The following is a 20,988-nucleotide window of genomic DNA, read 5'->3' as shown; positions in this document are numbered from 1 at the left end:
CGTCACGCCGAAACTAGTCAAAATGGATTCAGGGATGGTCAGAACGAATATTTCCGTTGAAATCTGAAAACCGAAATTCTTCGCGATCACAATACTTCCTTTACAAGGGACTTGTACTTTCGTACAAAGAAGAAAAAATTAACAAAGACAAACAAAATAACAATTTTCTATTCAATGCTCTGTAGTAAATAAAAATGTTTATTTTTTTAATTATTTCGGTGTTCGGATACTTTTTCGTTATCCTATATATAAAAATATTCATATATATATATATATATATATATAGATAGATAGATAATATAGACATAGAATACTGTATCCAATATTACTCATATGCAGTATTGTATATGAAATTAACAGTGGAATATTGTGTTGTCAGCCGACTTACGTCGCTGTGCAAAATTTCATCATTGTATGGCGTTGGGAAAGAGTTTAATTAAAGTTGCAACACTTGAGAAGATGGTTGAACCACTGTTAGTTAAAGTAAAGCATACGTTAAAGACTTGTAAAAATTACAATAATTTTTTTTTTCAAAAAATAATTGTTTACATTTAGAACCTTTCAGTAGGAAAATTTCTTCTTTTTTTATCTTTAGCCTCCGGAACCACCGTAAGGTATTACTTCACAGGATGAATGAGAATGAAGTATATTCTTGTATAGTCTCAGGTTGACCACTCCTGAGATGTGTGGTTAATTGAAAACCCAACCACCAAAGAACGATATAGTATCCACGATATAAAATTCAAATTCGTATAAAAGTTTTTACTAGAATTTGAACCTTAGAACTCTCGACTTGGAAATCAGCTGATTTGCAATGACGAGTTCACCACTAGACCAACCCGGTGGGGTTTTCAGTAGGAAACTGGTCGATTTTAGATTAATAACTAAATGCTTTACTATATCATTATTTTAACTTTTAACATTCCCTACTCATTAGAGTCAAAATATCTATAATTAATTATTCCTTGACAGAAAGATCACATTAATTTGTTGCTTTACAATATCCATCGCAGTATTTCTTACGACGCTGTAAAGAACCTGAGGTACAACAGATATCAAAGTTGCATTTTTAAAGAGTATAATGATGTTCATTACTCAAAATTATTGTGGTGAACAAAACAAAGGTGTTACTTAAAGGACTATATATCACCTAAATTTCGGTGACCTTGTTTTGCAATCATATATCTGGTTTCTTGTAGAAGACAACAAAAATCACTCCAACACTCACTTTCCTCATTAACCTGACATGCAGCGCTTGATATTCTTGAGAACGGCTGCATCATTTTCTTTACGGTTAAGGAACGTAATGTAACTATAATTAAATTATAATACAAGGGTATTTTTTATTTATTTTCTTAAGAATAAAAATAATTTGAATGTTAAATACGATTTACATATAACTTATGAACTTGTATTCACTTTTCTTAGTACAAGGAAAACGTTTATCAAAATACAAAACTTTTCTCAAAATATAAATTTTTGCGCTTAGAATCTTTTCAAATTGCAATATAACATCAAAAATTGTCACAACTCTAAAAATTAGGCACGGATTTTTTCTTTATCAGTTGTTTAATATTTATCTTTAATGGACAGACAGGCCTAAATGAATTACCTTGTTTGAATAATAATGCTTCATGTTGTTAATCATCAATCCATATATATATTTAAGGTTTTAAAGCAAAATATTAAAAATTAAAAAGCTGAAATGACTAATTAAATGACACTAGGAAGAAATTATATGCCGCGATATAATCGCTGTATTGTTTGCGGTTACATCAGGAAATTGATAACGCGCTGTTTTCAAGTAATAACAAATATTATCATAAACATAAAAAAAAACATATTTACTTTTTTTCTAAATATAGAAAAAGCTTTTTCTATATATATTTTTTCCTGATTATTTAGTTTTCTAGAAACAAATTTCTTTTTATGAATTTATCAACACTGTAATTTTGTAATTTTTTTTTCCATAGGGGAAAGAAAAAGCTCTGCCAGCCGCCGTCAAACCCACACTAACGGCAGTGCGGGGTTCTTATCCGGTAAAGCCTTCCTCCTCTTATCATGCAGGGGCCGGATCTAAACCATACGGTATGTACACAGGACCAGCATGATCAACGAGGAACTCTATTATCTGAATCTAGATGACCGGAAGACGTCCCCAGGAGAGCGATCGACGAGCGATGACTTCGAGGAGCTCCCGCCATCCCACCAACAGAAGCTAGCCCCCCTTGATCACCTGTCATCGAACTCCATGTCTCTATCGATCCGCATCTTCTCAGCCTGTCGTCGCCTCTCCTCATTGGCCTTCCCTCCTACCACTGTTGCGGTCGTAGTCGAGACACATTCCCATTTGTAGCTATTGCTGAGCATCATCTCGATTATACTGCTGGCTTCTGCCACACCCTAATCCTCGAGCACTACTCTCAAGTCGCGCCATCTAGTGCAAAATAGCACCACATTCTCTGCGGTCGTATTGGTAAGCATAATTTTTAGATTTATTCTAAAGAAAAGTATTAGATTTTAAATTCTACGAAAATCCAGGTGGGAAAACCAGCATCATCGACTTCATTCTTAAGAAATTCAATATTAAAACGTACGTAAATAGGTACGGAAAAAAGTATGTGCTTGAGTGTGGCTAATAAATGGCATTTAGATAAAAACTGGAACAACACAGATAATTTAATTAGAGATTTGAGAAATTTCAGCAGCACCATACTGTTGTACTGCTTGTAAACATACTGTAAAAAGCTTTATCAATCCATAGAGACCCGTTGATAATTTCGACAAATATTTCTGGCAATAACTATTGATATATGTCTTATCATTATTTTTTTAAATATAATTAACGGATCAAAGAAAATGTTACATACATTATGAATTTTTCTTTTTTCTCTTTTAAAGAACACGGGATAATTTAAATAATTATTGTTAAGGAAATATAAAAATAATAATTCAGTTGAGTAATCAAAATCTAATTCAATAAAAAATAAATATTTAATTGTTTTTTTAATGTAATAAACGAAAAAAACTTCATTAAAGTTTTTTTAAATCCTTTAAAAAGGTTTTTTTAAACCCTTTATTAAAGGGTATAAAAGTATATCCTACATCATTTTTCAGAATTATTTTTAAAAAAACCCATTAACGATTATTTAAGAAAAATTGAATCAACAGAGGTAATAATTTGCAAAGAATATATAGGTAAGTTGAATTCATTTTTAAAGATGTTAAGGAGTTTTCTAGCAAATTACAAAGCTTGAAATCACTACAGATTTTGTTTTCTTACACTTAACTTTATGCGACTTTTAATTTTTTAAATAAAAATAAGTAGCTGATTTTTAACCGAATAATCACAGATGAATCAATGAGTTAATATTAAAAGAAATAATAATAATAAATTTTGGCATAGATTTTTATCGAAATCGAATGTTTAAACACCATATAAAATACAACAGTATAATTATAAATTTTATTTCAGCCCCAAAAAATGTATACACAATTTATAAATTTTTTAGCAAGAAAGAAGTCACTTTTATAAAATATTTAATAGAAACGAAAGTTAAATTTTTAGACAAGTTAAATTTTAAGGAAGTAAACATACAATCTTTCTTTACAAAACTGCTTCTATTGTGGGTGACTTAAAATACATCACACTCCATTTTCCATTATAGATAAATTTAACAATAGTTACTCTACTGAAACAGATATTAAATTGAATAGCACAACAAAGTGCAACATAACTGAACAAGAACTGTTTCAATATCTTCCATTATATATGCGGTTGACTAAAATACAGAATCGGGTTCAAAGGATAAGTGGATAATAAAGTTACAGTATTTACTGTATTGAATTTACCGGCTCTAATATGGCTTACTCGTACTTAATATATTCGTAAGTCAGAAAACCCCGTTTTTGTATTTGAATACGTGATAAGGAACTTAACTAAAACAGACGAAGATAATGAACTTGCAAATAAATCTATTTATTATTATAAATTGGCTTTATCATTAAAAAAATTAAGAAAAGGAACATCATTTTTTTTAAACATTATACGGTTAATATTCTGAAAATCAGTATCGATATCTGGCCTTGTCCAGATATCACCTGTTCCTGATATATCAATATCAATTAAACGTCATTAAAAAGGGACATTTAAAATCCAGTTAAAATTATTTACTTTTTTATCTGTGATTTTTAAGTCAAATCAACTATTACGGTCCTTTCAAATTTATAACTTCAAAAAAGGGAAGGAAATATATATACACAGAGTGTACCACGACGTTCTCCCGGGACTTTCATAACCTATTCATCTAGTGAAAATAATGGAAACAGTTCATATAAATATAATATGTTCTGAAATCTTTCGTTTGCGATTTATGGCTAATGAAAGATTTCAGCAACCATGGTGAAATACTGAAATTATTAGGACGTTAATTAAGGAGCAGAATTAGTGATTTCTTATGGTTTTTGACCTGAAAAAATTTAATAAAATTGGCCCCAATACCATATCTTCAGTAATTTCTAAGAAATTTGGGAGTGAAAATCCCATTTATGTTGTGCCTTTTCCACTGAAACAGCACAACAGAAATGGGGAGGCGCGCCGTCTTGCTGGAAGTATGCCTTTCGTCTCGGCGCTAGAAGAACACCTTGAAGCAGATGCGGCCATTCTTCGTAAGGTAATTTCAAATAGACCTTATCATTTCAGCAACCAGATAATATGAACGGTCCATACAGCTGATTGTGAAGAAGTTCATACCAAACATTGACACTAATTTGGTGTTGAAAATTGTTTTCCGCCGTTTCATGAGGATTTACTTCTGCCCATGTATGCTCACTGTGTGCTGTTGACACCACCCCGAGTGAAATTTGCCTCGTCGGTAAACAAAACGTAATTGTGGAATCGTCGATTTGTATTTCACTAGTTGCAAAACTCCAAGCGAAGCGGACCGTCTCCTGGGTGTAGATAATAAACTGGCTGTTTATGATAAGGATAAAACTTATTTTGTTTAAGTATCCTCCAAACCATCGAATGCGAAACTCCGATCAGTTTAGAAAGATGTCGTGTACTGACGCCTGGAAATGCGCTGAACAGTATCAGTAATAATTTCATCGATAACAACGTCGCGTTATACAGCCCGTTTGTTGCTGCTGGTACGAATATTAATTCGGCAAACAGTGAACCTGTTTCCCGAAGACTGCGATAAGTCACACTAATTGATTCGAGATCTGGAATCCTGCGATTCGGGAAACGCATTTCATATTCTAATGCAGCAGCTGTAGCATTATCATTATACGCACTCAAAATGAATACCATATCAGCTATTTATCTGTTGTAGATAGGCACGGCATTACTTCAATGGAAAACCGATCACGTTCAAAGTAAAATTCACAGTAAACCTTCGCTAACGACAGTAGAGTATCCGATGTACTTAATGTACCTTACAGAATAATGTATACACTAATACAGTATTGCATTAAAAATGTTCACTAAATATATATACCTTATATACTACAATATTAAAAATATAAATAATAATGTTATAAGAAGAAGAAAGTAAATAAATACAATTATTCAAGTTGTTACAAATACAGAAAAGAAAAACAAAAATATTGGAAAATTTTAATAGTTATAAGCAATATTTTTAACTTTTTACATTTATCTAAAAAAAAATTAGTCTTAATATGAAATGAAAAATAAAACACATGTTAGTTTTCTTTATCAAAAATGCACACTTAATTCCGAGGAGGATTTTAGAAAATAATTGTCAGTATATAAATACACCTCATTACTATAAAAAACAAATGATTAAAATGTAATTTAAATTTTACAACAATTACTTGTAGTTAAAAGCCGGAAAATTTTCGCTAAAGCCATAAGAAATTAGTAAAGCTGGCAAAAGATATTTAATTAATAATTGAATCAATAGTTAAAACTATGAAAAAGTACCTAACATAAGCTAAATTTGAAGCAACATTTTGGCACGGAAGTCACTACCACTGTTCTCGATAATCTAATTTAAACAATGCAAAGTTAATGAATGAAGCTGTTAAAAACATTACTCGAGTAGTCCTCGGATGAAGTACAAATGCTATAATTTTTAAGTAAAAAAATTCTATTTGTTTCAACAAGGAATTTTATTTATTTTAATTTTATTTAAAATGGTTAATTTATAATGAGAGCATAAATTTATTAAATATATTTTCATTAAACTGTAAAATAAAAGTAAAACTCGTACAACTAATAAAAGAAATTATTAAACATCCATTTTATAATTCCAACAGGAATAATTCATTCATATTTTTACTATTTTGATTATTAATACTTAAAGTTAAAAGTACTTTAGTACTTAAAGTACTAAAGTTAAAAAAATATCTAATTTTAACGTTATTCTAATTACTGATGAAATTGGAGAGTAAAAAAACATTAAAATGAACCGGGAAAGAAATATAAATCTGCAATTAGATGCTCAATCAGTTTGTTGAACTGTATCCGTTGACGTATCCACTCGGTTGACTTGGTACCTGGTGCGTTAAGCCTCGCTGCTACACCAGTCTGCTGACCGTACAAGCGAAGTTTGTTTTATGTAAGTTGTAAAATTACATTAGTTCATTTAATCCCGACCGTCACCACTAGTATCGACACACCTGCACGAATTAAATATGGTATGCGAGCGCGCATTAGTTACAATTGTTAATTATTTTAAATTAAGTTGTGTGTGTATGTGTGTATTAGCCGTGCATCAGAAACAGCCTATACTTACAGGACTTTCCCGGAATCCGGCTTTAGAAGCGTGACGGGAAGCGTGTTGTCAGCTTTTTTTTATAAATAATAAAAAATATATATTTTTTAAATTCTTATCTTATTGGCCTCCCCTGTGCGTTATGTGAAAACAATTAATTCTACACATTTTCCATAACAAGTTTTTCTTGATAAATATTAAACGCTGTTAAGATGTTAATTTTATTCGTTAAAACTATTAAGTTTTAACAGTTAAGATGTTAAAACTACAATACATATGAAAAAATAAATACTAGTCATATGCCAGTCATTAAAATTATTAAAAAAAACTGTCGCGTTTTGAGCTAAGAATTATAAATATCGAATCAATATTTTACGAGATACCAAGTCTTTAAATTTATTACACTTATATTGGATCATTTGGATCATCGCCATATTGAAGACCAGATAAAATTAAGAAATACCGTTCTCAAACCTACATTCAATTGATTAGAAACATGTCAGGGTGCGGTAAATTGAAGTAATACCGTTCAATGAGATCACATACCATCATGACTTAAGTGTTGTGCGCTATTACTAATTTACTGTTTTTATTTGGAGAATTATACGTTAAATTTAAATTTTATCTTATCTGGAAGAAATTTCTTGTAATTAGCAGTTTTGTAATATTTAGAGAACAAATTTCTAATCATAATTTTGTTTATTTATTTGTCATTGAGTTAAAATATTATTATAAACTAGTTTGTATGTTAAGGGAAATAATAGTAATTATTTATAATTTTAGCTTTATTTTAAGGCAGAAAACTAAACTAAACGTTTCACAGTAAAAATCTGTAATATATACATATATTCTTAATAATATATTTGTACAGTGTAATTCAACCCATCGTGTGTAAGCTGTAAAGCAAACTATAGTTTAGAATTAAAAAATAAATGTTTAACGGATTTTTACCATCAGAAAACCACAAAAGTAGTTTCAAACGTTTATAAAATATAAAAATTAATCAATACATGAAATAAAATAAATAAAAAGTACCAAAAAATATCAAAAATTTGTAATAAGTTAGCGTAATTCGTCATTAACAGTTGCACAATTCAGCTGCGATTTTGATATCAAAAAATTGCATGACCTTAAAAATGTAATATCTAAAATCTAGAAATGTCATACGTTAAAAATAGTAATTAAAATTCAAATTATACTGATTATGAGAAAACATGTCAAATTTACTCCCTCTAGGTTAAATCCAAACATATTTTCAGAAGATAAGTTTATTTTATATTTCAAAAACTAATACATGATTCTAAGCAATATATAATAATAATTCTTCGTCTGGTATGGGGTAGCGAACCTTGGCACCGAAGAAATCTGTCACACTATCGACAAACATAATATTGATGGTACATCGATGTATCATGAAATTCTAGAATATAAGATTTTGTTACCAGATTTGTTTATATATATATATATATATATATATATTTCCAAAGCAAGAGATTTTTTTTTTAAATAACGCAATAAAATAAAATGATTATTTTAAAAAAAACGATTTTTTAAGCAATTTATTTAAAAAAGGAAGTTTTTATTTTATGTAAAATTAACTATTAATTAAATTTAACCGTAAAATACTCCTATATTAATTAAAAAGAAATTATGTATATTATGATGCAACCACTAGTCACCTAATTTGTTAACGTCTTTATAGTTTTATATTTTGTTAATAGTGTTATTTTTATCAAACTAATTATTAAATAAAATTGTTAATAAGTTTAATTCTTTTTTCTTTTAAATTCTGTTGTTTTTTCCTAATTTTCTTAGGCTAGGTGTGTGATATTTGACAATTTTCATGGCTGAATGCTATTTCCATGCCAATGTATGATAAGAAGTAAGGTAAATTGTTGCGTGTAAAAAACTCTATATCTGACTGGGACCCAAACTTAAAACCTTTGGATTAAAAAAGAAGTTGCTACCAATATTCGATTCCAATATTAAATAAATCATATATAATTAATATTGGATCCAAAATTCAAGAAAAGATATATCAATCGTTAAAGTTCAGTTTTGAAAAATATTTGTCAAAATTCACTGAATAAATTGAGGGTATAAGAAGAAAATCAAAAAATAAATTTAAAAAAGTAAAATGTTGCCTAATGATATTGTTTTACAGAATTTTTTTGTTGAAATTTTTTGGCTATTAAACACATTCACTTTTGTAAATCATCATATATTTGTATTTATGTATAATCCCGAGGGGGAGACGCCTACCTTTTGGGACAGCTCTTGCCGTACCCCAACCATATTTACGATATCTAGCATGACAAAAGTGCATTTTTTCCTTGAACAACTTTTTTTCTTGCAGTGATGAACCATGTCTGGTAGCCGTAGCGCCTTTTTTAGATAATTTAGATTTATCAAATTTGAATGAATAATTTGATAAATCGGTATACAACTTATTTATACTTCGTTTACCACTCTGAATGAATACCTACTTATCATCAAAAAATATTTAACATAGGATCTACACTCAACTAATGTAAAACATGAGAGAATATATAATTTAATCCTTTTGAAAAAATTGTAGTAATAATTGTTATTTCAAGATTTGTAAAATTACGAATAATATAATCCCGTAAAACCTTTAAATCAGACTTAAGTCTACATATAAAATACTATGCTAATTACAAGTTTTTTTTTTAACCACTGGGACCACCGTTAGGTATTGCTTCAGAGGATGAAGTGAACGATTTGTAGCGTGTGCGAAAATACCATGCTTGACCGGGATTCGAAACGTTATAGATTAAATTTTTAGTTCCTTTTTATATCAAAAAAGTTACCGCATTTTATATTTTATTCCCTTAAAAACTGACAAAAACTTCTTTTTTTTTAATATAGATATATCCATTAACCCACCGGGTTGGTCTAGTGGTGAACGCGTCTTCCTTAATCAGCTGATTTGGAAGTCGAAAGTTCCAACGTTCAAATCCTAGTAAAGTCAGTTATTTTTATACGGATTTGAATACTAGATCGTGGATACCGGTGTTCTTTGGCGGTTGGGTTTTCAATTAACCAAACATCTTAGGAATGGTCGAACTGAGACTGTACAAGACTACACTTTCATCATTTACACTCATACATATCATCCTCATTTATTCCATGAAGTATTATCTTTACGGTAATTACCGATGGCTAAACAGGAAAAAGAAGAAGATATATCCATTAAAAAAGATGAAAACTTTGTGAAATAATAAAGAAATATGTATAAAATATAATCACTATACTATCGCACTAATTGCTAAAATAATGCGATCGTCTATTTTTTTAGAAATAACATTTCTATTTCTCATAAACACCCGTAATATATCTTATTCAGGTTGAAATTAAAATTTTTAAATATTTTGTGCAGATTACAATCTCTGACCGGTCGCTCGTTTCAGAATATAAAAATTAATTTTTGTTTAAAAAATACTAAAACTCATATAGGTCAGCGAGTCAATAAAAATAAAACTCATGTTAGCAATTAATCGGCTCATTAATATAATAAAAAAGAAAAAAAACACTACATATGCAGAATACAGATAAGAAAAATAAATGAAATAAATAAAAAAATACAAAAAAATAAACTAATACATAAATAATAAACACCCACCCACTTCTGACCATTCATCACTTGTTATCCAGAACCATGGACGTGGGAGGTGGTTTTATTCACTACAGACGTTTTATATTTATATTAAAAATACTTTTGTCGTACCCATTATAAGAATACCGCTAAAAAATCTTTTTTCTGTTGAATTAAAGTACATGTTGTATTCACTAGATATAATTAAATTTTTAGAGGTAATATTTGTTAACAATTTTAAATACTTTACTGTTAGATACTAACTTTTCGCTCTATTTTGTAGAGACTATGTACACTTCGCATGATACGGAAATAAATATAACTACTAATTTCTCATCCATTATATAATTCAGTTCGAAAGTATTCATTAAGTTATTTCATGTGAACAAGCAGTTGTGAATAATCTTGGATTATTATTATACGTTTGTGTTGAATATTAGAAAAGAAAATGTTTATGTTTTATGTGTAAGTGAATAACTGAACAAGTAACAGTAACTAAACAAAATAGTTACCTTAACTTTTACTTTTTTTACTTTTACTGATAACTATCAGCAGAACAGTTACTTTAAAGTTATGTTCAACAAACAAAAATATATGTGTATAAAGTACAATAAAGTGTATATTTTGATGTAAATATATGCTTGTCAGCAGCTTTCCGTATACTTAATTTGTCATAATAGTTTTTATTAAAGGAAATAAAATCATATTACCTGTAAAATCACAAATATATTTTAGTCATAGGGTTATTATATAAAATTTAATTATAACATTATTTATTTTAATATTATAAGATTAATTACAATAATTAAACAAACAATTTTACTAATCAAACAGTAATAATTACGAAAAGTTATTTTCAAAAGGATATAAACGATTACTAATTGTAAAGTAAATTTTATGGTATTTCTTTGATTTAAATGAAAAAAAAAGTTTGAAAACTTTTAGGAAAAAAAAGATTAAAAAAAGAAAGGAAGGAAAAACCACTAACTTATACAAAAGAAAGAAGGACGTAAAAAAACATTTTTTTTCTATACAAGAGATGACAAAAATATACGAGGTCAGGAAAATATGAAAAGAACTGAAAATGTTACAGTATTCGCGAATCTGCTAAAAGAAAAAAAAACTGCTCTGTTGGTTATGATATACGTCTAAACCTTTCTGTATAAACTGTAGGCTTAACAGTTGTAAAAGAAAAAAAAAGACACAATAGATAATTGGATTCTGTACTGAGATTATATGTAAAACGATAAAATACATTATTTAAATAGCAATAAATTTGTAATTGTCTACAAAAAGGATAATAATTTTAAAATAAAGAAAAATTAGAATCTTCCCATATAATATTCATATACAAAGAGATACAAATTATACCGTTACAAATATGCTGGAATTTATTCTTTTTTTACAAAATTTAATTTTTGTTTATTATAAGAGTCAATAATCCAAATACAAAGAAAAAAATTATTTTTACCTGTAAACTGATATATGAAAAAAAAATACTGACGAAAAAGATGTTGCTTCCCAACATTGGTTATTTAATATTATGTAGTAGAAAAATTATTATGTCTCCTTGATTCCTTTTTTGGGGGATACTTTGGTCGAGGACTTTCCCGGAACGAGGCTACAGCCACGTTCCGGAAAGGTTTACAACTGTGGGTGTTTCTGATGCATGGCTAACACATACATACACACACAAATTAATTTAAAATATTTATTTTATTTAAATATAATATTCTTTCGTTTATATAATTCAATGATTCTAACTAAAGCGCACACGCATACCATATTTAATTCGCGCGGGTGAAGCGGTCTAGCGGCAACGGTCGATACGAACTATATTAATATAATTTCACGACTTACATAGAGCAAATTTCACTTGTACGGTCGGCAGACTGGTGTAGCAGCGAGGCCTAACGCACCAGGTACCGAGTCGACCGGATGATCAAGTTTGAGACCCAGCCAGACTGTTACATCTTTACACTTGAAACATTATTCGTTTATTTAATTCTACCGCCTTTCTGTGACGTCGCAACATATCAATTGTTATGACGTCACGTCATAACAATCGTGTAAAATAGCATTTTTGGGGCTGGGGGTGTGATTTTGCAAAACTTTTTTGCAAATATTGTTATTTTTTAATTAAAAAATGTGCTAAAAAACAATTTGACCTTAATTACGCAAAATCTTGAAATACTGAGGGTGACCTTGCTCTACATCTTCACCCCATTGATTTTTTAAGTTGAAAATTTAATGGCATCACTGTCCCATTCATGGAAGTAATGTGACCAAGTTTGGTCAAAATCGGTTCAGTAGTTCTGGAGATATAAGGTAATTTATAGGACAACACGGAACATACGGACATTAACATCCGGATAATGTCCATCCGGTTTTTTGGGTTCTTTAGGTGTCAAAACGTAAATATCCGGTGAACACCGCATACGCCCAAATTGGACCGATTATAATACTTTTCCTTCTAGAGCTGTAGTTCTGATATAGTGTTATCTTGAGGAAAGTAAAAGTTACAAAAAATTTATATTTTAAACTTTGGTCTGTTTCCTCACCACCAATATTGCCTCCATAGTATCTTTACTTTTATTTGGTCATTTGCATTACTACTATGTCTAGGAAGATATAAAAAAATATTCAATAAATATTATAACTTTATCGATTTTTGGGGACCTCAAAAAACCTATCTACTCCATACTTTGGAAATATTGTCCTCATAAATTTACCTACAAATTTTCTCATATACATGAGGACTCTGTACCAAATTTTAGCAAAATCGTTTTATCCAGTCAAACGTTATTAACTTCAAACACGCCAACTCACGTACGTACGAACATTACCCCTTCCCCACATTTTTTGTTTCTTTTTAATATACTTTCCTTCTTGCAGCATAGCTCTAGAGTTATGATGCCAGAAAAGTAATAAATATATTTTTCATTGCAGCGGTAATTATTTTTAGATAAAAACATTTTCAAAAAACTCTCTCCCTTTTAAGGCTCTAACAATAAAATATAATGATAATAGTACAGTTAACTTATGTAAAAACTAAAGATAAGTAAAAAAAACTTTTGCGCAGTTCGGCGCAAGAAGAAACTTTTAGTTAATTTGGTTTTAATTTTTTTTTTTCAATTTGATTTAATATCTCTTACAATAAATAATGCAGATAAATAAACGTCAACGTTCAAAGTTGACGTTTGACGAACTACTACTATCATAACGAACTACGCTTCTAACTTGCCCGGTCAAATTTTTTCGATATTAAATTGAACAACTCAACCAATCATCATAAAATTTTTATATGCACAACTTTAAGTACATTACTACAGCACACCTAAATTTCAATGAAATTGATCTGATAGTTTTGGATATTTTTGAGCCACAAAATTATAGCCTTAAATTGAACGTAATTCAAGTCCGATTCAACCAATCTTCATCAAATTTTTACATACAAAACTATAGGTACACTATTAAAACATATTTCAATTTCAATAAAATTGATTTAGTCATGTTGGAAACTGTCAAGCCACAAAATTTTACACATGACCTATATATATATATATATATATATATATTAAAAACCTCAATTTAAATGAATTGTACTTTCGTACTCCTCATACCTCAAAACGTAAATAAGATTCATTTTTACTTTCACTGACACCATGCGACCGAAAGTAATACCGTAATTTTCTTCGAGAAGTCAGTAAAAAAACTATATATAGGTATTCTGAAAAGCAAATTACATCAATTAATCTAAATTTAAATTTAAGTTAATTGTATTTAAATTACGAGATAAATAGAATGTGTAATAGTTTATCGTCTAATAAATCAAGAATATAAATTTATTTATTATTCTAAAGAATAATTTTAATCATAAATTCTGCATAAAATAACTATAAATCATAAAAGAATTAATATGGACTAAAACATTTGCATTAAACTTAATAAATAATTTACGGTATATCAGTTAGAACAGAGTAGAATTATAGAAATACGGTATAATATTAATTTCAAATAAATATTATAAAATATCTGATTACCATACATTAAAATGATGTCACAATTAAATTACATTCAGCGAACAAATGACCCACGTTAATTCAATAAAATACGTATTCCTTCGATATTTGGATAACAAAAGTAATAAAGCATAATTTTTTTTTTTTTTATAAATTTAACTGACACTAAAAGATAAAACAACTCTTCACTGTTATTAAACAACACATAAACGCAGGAAAGCGGAAAAATTATTAAAAGATTAACTGTTTTAACAACACACTCACGGAATCGAATACGAGACATACAGTAGACGTCAGCGTGAGTTAAAAGCGGCGAGGAGACTGAACGAAACAACTGCCCTATCGTTAGTGTAGATACAAGCCAAACGACGACGGATTCAATAGCCACAAGCTACGATAACATCGGGGACTGATAGTAGTGGAGTTGTCCCTGTCCTCCCCACTCCAACTGCTATAAATACTCGTAACGTTATTTTTTTTATTACTAACTTCAGTGTGTATATTTCTGCCTTTTATACGTATTCCATCAATTAGACAAAAACTATTATTACATACACACAACAGCTATAAACCTTTCGTATCTATGTAACAAAATAAAAGGTTATTTATATATATTGTTTTTTTTTAATAATTTTTATACTTTTATTTGTTGTAAAACAACCTACCTGAAATTATTAAAAACAGATTCTTTTTCCTTTTTTTATTATATTACTTAATTTATAATAGATTATATTCACATTATTACTTTTTTTTATTATTACTTTTTTTTATTATTATTTAATAATTATTTTTAAGTTTCATTTTTATAAAATTATTAATTAAAATTGTTATTGTATATCTTATCTATCCTTTTAATAATTAAATCTCAACGTTTCTTATGTTATCATAGTTATAACGCTGACTGTGTACTAGTCGGTGTAGTCAATTATTTCAGTCATGTACTGTGTGTATTAATACATGCGCGCGGGCGCACGCACACACACACACACACACACACACACTAGTCATTCATTATTTTCATCCAACATTGATTTGATTGGGTTAATCCATAAGGTGAGAGATAAACAATATTGTTGGTTTTTTGCAAGCCAAAGAGACATTACGTAATTCTATGTTTGCATTCAAATGTCTCTTTGCTTAAGCGTGAGGGAAGATAAATGACCTTGTGCAAAAGCGAGTTGTAGCACTTCAGCTGGTTTGAGAGATTTTTTTTTGTTACATGTATCAGGAAAATGTAGCTGCAATCCAGCAAACTGAAATTGAAAGTTGTTTATTTTCTGTTCGCCTGGCATAGGGAATGTACCAGTTTTAAGTTTTGTAATGAAGAATTTGGTATAAGTGTACCACTGTTACTTATTGGAAATGTTTTGTAAGGGATATCTTACTCCGTAACCCAGTAGTAATAGGAAGGAATGATCTGGATCTGGAAATAGACGAATTTATTTTTTCAAGGCAAAAATACATTTGGGAACGATTTACATACAACAGTAGGTATTTGCGGGAATTTTACAAAAAAAGAGAATGTTTCGTTTACACAGTCCCTAATTGAAAGAAAAATACGTTACTATATGTTAAAAATAAATGCAACAGGTCAAGGACGAACATAACTTCTTATTGTTGACAGAGTTCCGATGATATACTTAATCTGCAAGGTTACAATTTTAAACAGAAAACTGTTAAACACTAGGTTAACCCACGAGATTTAGTTTCCGGGGTGTACACAAACACAGTGGCGACTTTGCGGGCATCAGCGAAAGGTCAAAATCACAAGGAGTGTGATACATCGAGATTTATATTAGAACACTCACGTAACACTGACAACAATCCGTCGATGAAATTTTGCAGTTTATTGCCTTGTTTTGGTCTCCACACAATACTAAATGAGTAAAAGTTGTTTTTTATTTCTATGAGAGCAATTTAAAAAATGTGTCCGTTTTCAAGATCCCTACTGTTTTTTGGGATTCCTACAAATAAAAGTTAATGAGGTGGCTTTTTTTTTCAATTTATGTCCGTCTGTATTTCGGAAAATCATGCAAGAACGGCTGAACGAAATTTTATAAAAATTTCAAATCGTCTAGGATTAAATTTACTTGAGCTAAGTTTGATATATAAATTGAAATATTTACCGACGGAGAGCCATTCTTTTCGCTAAATGGTGTTTTCTACTCCACAATACTTAACTAAAAGAAGTTAATATGGCAAAATTAAAACCAATAAATTTTTTAGAAATTTTAAAAGAGGAATATAAAGTTCTTCCTATAGTCAAAAGTATTAAGAATATAGAAAAAAAATGTAATACTTACGTTTCGAATTTAATTTTAATTCAGATCGGTACGTATTTGAAATTACATAGGTTTCCCAATTCGGTTTAATTGGCTGTCGTCTTCACTAATAATTCGTTAAGCATGTGTTAGCCATATAAAACTTGTATATCGTCGCCAATAAATTGTGTCATCTCTAATTAACCTGTCTTATATTCAGATGGAAAAAATTTTTTTGTTACATGTATAAGGAAAATCATTATACAGCCACCTGTTCTGAGATAGGTCCTATGGACTATACCCATCACCATCCTCTTCTATTTCCAGTTATATTTTTAACTTTCTGACAAAATACAAGGCGCAACAATAAAGTAATGAGACTGATTTTTTGAAGTGAAGATACGGCAACTCTTCACAGAGTTGCCGTATCTTCACTTGCTCCAAGTATCTGTGAAGACGGCGGTCTTCACAGATACTCCATCTTTGACCTTGATCTTCCTGACACTAATAGTCCAAGTGGTACATCCGTATAACCTCTTAGAGTTTTGAGTGGTGGTGTAATAAGTGAACACATGTTTTGTACTCTTGTTACAGAAAAAGAATCGGGAAATATTGCCCAACGGTATGCCATTTCTTTTTTTGTTAATTTCTGTGAGAATGTGATGATAACCTACGGCAAACTTCAGAAAGAAAGCTTTTAAAAGATTATGTCAAAAGCTCAAGTTTTTTGTTGGCATAAAATGTTTTGTGAAGGCTGAACGAATGTTGAAGACAAAGAACGCAGAGGAAGACCAACAATCTCACTGACAGACATCAACACGGCCAGGGTGCATGAAATCGTAAATCAGATTAAAGATTGTGTGTGAAAATGATTGCAGAAGAAGTGAACATCAATCAGGAAACGGTTCACCAAATAATAACAGGTCTGGGCATGGAAAAAATTTGTGCGAAAATGGTCCAAAAGATTTTACAGAGCAATACGGAGATGCATGGAAAATTTTGGCAGCTGATCTGTTGAAACAAGTACAAATCAACCCTGAGTTATTGAACCGTATTATCACTGATGATGAGAGTTGGTTTTTCTGGTATGAACCAGAGACAAAACTTCATAGTTCGCAATGTTGTTCAAAGAGATCACCAGATCAAAAAAAAGCTGGCATATCGGTTAAAAGTGAAATCCTTGCTTGTGTGTTTTTTTCGATTCCAAAGTCATTGTTCATAAAAAGTGGGTCCCTCCTGGACAAGCAATTAATTAATACTTCTACAAAGACTTTGAAAACGACTCCTCGGTTCCGTTCAAACATTGGTACGAGTTGAGTTCTTGAGTACAGACAATGCAGCATATTGTCTGTACAGTAGTTTTTAACCTTGAAGTGGATTTCAGTACTACCACACCCACCTTATTCACCAGATCTTGTACTAAGTAACTTTTTTTTATTACCAATAGTCAAATTGTTGGTCACGGGACACCATTTTCAAACAACAAAAGATGTCGAAAATCCTGTGACAAGGGTCTTAGAAAACATTCCAAAAGAAGAATTCCAGAAATGTTACCAGCAGTGGCAGAAGCGTTGGAGTAAGTGTGTGCAAGTAGAAGGAACCTACTTTGAAGGAAATTACACTATAGCTAACTAAAAACATAAGTATTTATTCATTAATTTTAAGTATTAAGTATTTTTAATTTAGTTTTAAGTATTCAACCATTAAATGATTTTCAATCTATTTAATCTTTGCCATGTCCTCATTTAAAATTCCTCGTCTTTATTTTTCCATTTTTCTTAGGGCTGATGTTTCATATCTGTACAAAACTACACTACAATCGTAAACTTTCACAAGTTGTTTCAACTCTTTCTTCGTTTGTCATTCTTCAAATCAAGTCATTCCTTGATTTACTGACTCCTACTGTTATCACTTTTGTTTCCATAATATTCCTTTTCATTTTTTATTCTGTTATATCTTCCAATCTTGAAACTACCAACAGAGTACCATATGCTTTACCTACTTATTATCTGATATCCTTACACAATTTATTTACGCTGATCCTTTCACCCGACTCTAGATTACTTTTGATCATTTCAAACTACTACAATGTTGGAGATATTTGCTTTACTTGTCTTTCTATTTCAAACCATTGTTTATACTCTTTATTTTTACAGACGTTTTCTGATTCTGATACAAATTTCTAATTACTGTTATATATTTCCAATCTATTTTATATTTTCTTATTAAGCATTATTTTATCTTACTTAACAAGATCGAATGATTTTTCTAACTTGTAAAGATATGTTTATTTCTTTATCTACTTTTTAAATAAACCTCATCAATACATCTTATCAACCAGTCACTCATTCCAAAGTTCATCTAATCATTTGCAACATTTTTTCTAAATTTTTTTTCAAAATCCTCAAAATAATTTCTAATAAATACTGAATTAAACTAATGGCACTATGATATCTCCGTCACTTTAATAACTTTTTAAGGAAATCTTGTAACCACATCCCTCTATTGTAGATCGCATTTTATATAACTTTTCCTCTACGGTAACATTTCTTCATTAAGACAGTTAAATCACTTCTACTGGTCATATTTGTTCTTTATTTTTTCTATCTTCATATCTTTTGTTAATTTTAAAACTTACAACTTTATGAGAGTTGCTTTTCTCTTATCGTTTTATTCTGATCTTCTATAAATTGTTTAGCTTTCTCTTTGTATGTTCAATTCCTCTAAATATATCTTCCAACATTTTAAGTATATCTTCTTATTTATAACACTTTTATATTTCCACATGCAATTTACTAAAAGCTTGTATTCCTCTTTCATTTATCTCACGTTATTGTTTTTGCTTTTTTTATACATTATTCTAATAATTCTTATATTCTTTCAATATTTTTTGTAGCTAAGAATTCATTTGCAAGTCATTTTCATTTTTTTTTTTATTATTCTTCCTAATTTACTATTAAATTTTTAAAACCTCCTACCTTTTTCATCTTTCTTGTTTCTCTTTTCTTCTATTTTTTTTAATCATCTCTTTGTTGATCCATTTTTTCTAGTCTTTTTGTTTCTTCCTTTCAACACTTGAGCTAACATTTTTCCTATTACTTCATTTTCAAATCGTACGAACATTAAATAAAGCCAAAAATTATCTATACCATTAATTTATTCACATATTTTAAAATTAAATAATTTTTAAAAAACTGAAAATATAAGAGAAAAATAATTATAGATGTTAAAAATATAAAACTGATAAACAAAATATAAATTATAATTAAAGTATAATCAGTTATAGATTTACGGAAATGGGTAACGTTACGTAATAATATTCATTTTAAAATAAATTTAAAAAAAACAGATAATTTATTCGTAACATGAATACAGAATGTTTTATTCTACAAAATTTGAATAAAGATGGAGATGTCACAGTTTTACCACAGATATCAAAATGTAAATTACTGTTCTACAACCACGGCAATTTTTACAGGAATCCACGTTATTACTTTTTTTAACTTTCCTCTTGTAATAATAAACACAGAAGAAAACGTTAAAATTTGTTTATATAATCTAATACTCTACTTTTAAATTTGTTTTTAATTGAATTCTACCAATGCTTTACGTTTAATCAATACAATTTCTTTCACACATAAAAAAAATGTTATTTTAAGAGAAGTTACCTGCAAAATTATTGATGTTTACTTTTCCGTAATTTCTTTTTTCTCTTTTCGTGTAACTGGAACATTTTTTTTTTTTTGTATATTGATTTATCCTAAACGACAAACAGTATTTCCAATAACAGTCAAAGGTGGTTTTTTGTAGCTCTGAATTACATGTTTTGTTGTATATTAGCTACATAAAACTTGGCTAACAGGAAATAAAAATAAAAAAATATACCTTATGTAATATACGGAGTACAGATAACAACTACAATTTGTCATAAAAACTGATAAATATTTAGAAAATACAAATAGAAACCTAATTACATTTTATACTTACAAATAGAAAATCTTAAAATAAAATTATTAATCCACTAATAATTAAAAAAATCACAGATTAACTTCATTCATAAAGATTTTTGTCAGGAAATTTACAATAACTTAACCATCTATTCGCTTTTGACTTCTTTTAAACATCCTTCTAACGCAGGGTCAATTTCTTGATCTATTTACTTCTTTTTCTAATATGCATATTTCCTCACAATATAAAGTTTTCCTCCATATCTTTGAGAAAAAACATTTTTCAAATTTCGTATATGTTTATTTTGCTGTTACAAAGGAGATCGAAAATAATATGATGGAATAAAAATTTTCAGTTAAATCAGATATATAATCTAACTTAAAAACTAAAGAAATGATATGACT

The 20,988-nt window shown here is 29.1% G+C and overlaps 1 protein-coding gene across 5 annotated transcripts in view; it reads right to left on the bottom strand.

Annotated features, from left to right (window-relative positions):
- Ac76E (adenylate cyclase type 2 Ac76E) overlaps positions 1–20,988 on the bottom strand; it is a 778,210-nt gene that overhangs the window by 502,650 nt on the left and 254,572 nt on the right. For 2 of the 5 annotated variants that reach the window (XM_075368683.1, XM_075368678.1), the window contains exon 1: positions 14,402–14,765. The exons of 1 other annotated variant lie outside the window; for it this stretch is intronic. The gene's annotated coding sequence lies outside the window, so the exon portion shown is untranslated. Of the gene's footprint in view, positions 1–14,396; positions 14,780–20,988 lie in introns of those variants that run through there. 2 more of the 5 variants (XM_075368681.1, XM_075368680.1) reach the window with 2 other exon arrangements.

The sequence above is a fragment of the Lycorma delicatula genome, chromosome 6, assembly GCF_047948215.1.
Source record: "Lycorma delicatula isolate Av1 chromosome 6, ASM4794821v1, whole genome shotgun sequence".
Lineage (NCBI taxonomy): Eukaryota > Metazoa > Arthropoda > Insecta > Hemiptera > Fulgoridae > Lycorma > Lycorma delicatula.
This window is presented reverse-complemented; position numbering and strand designations above follow the sequence as displayed.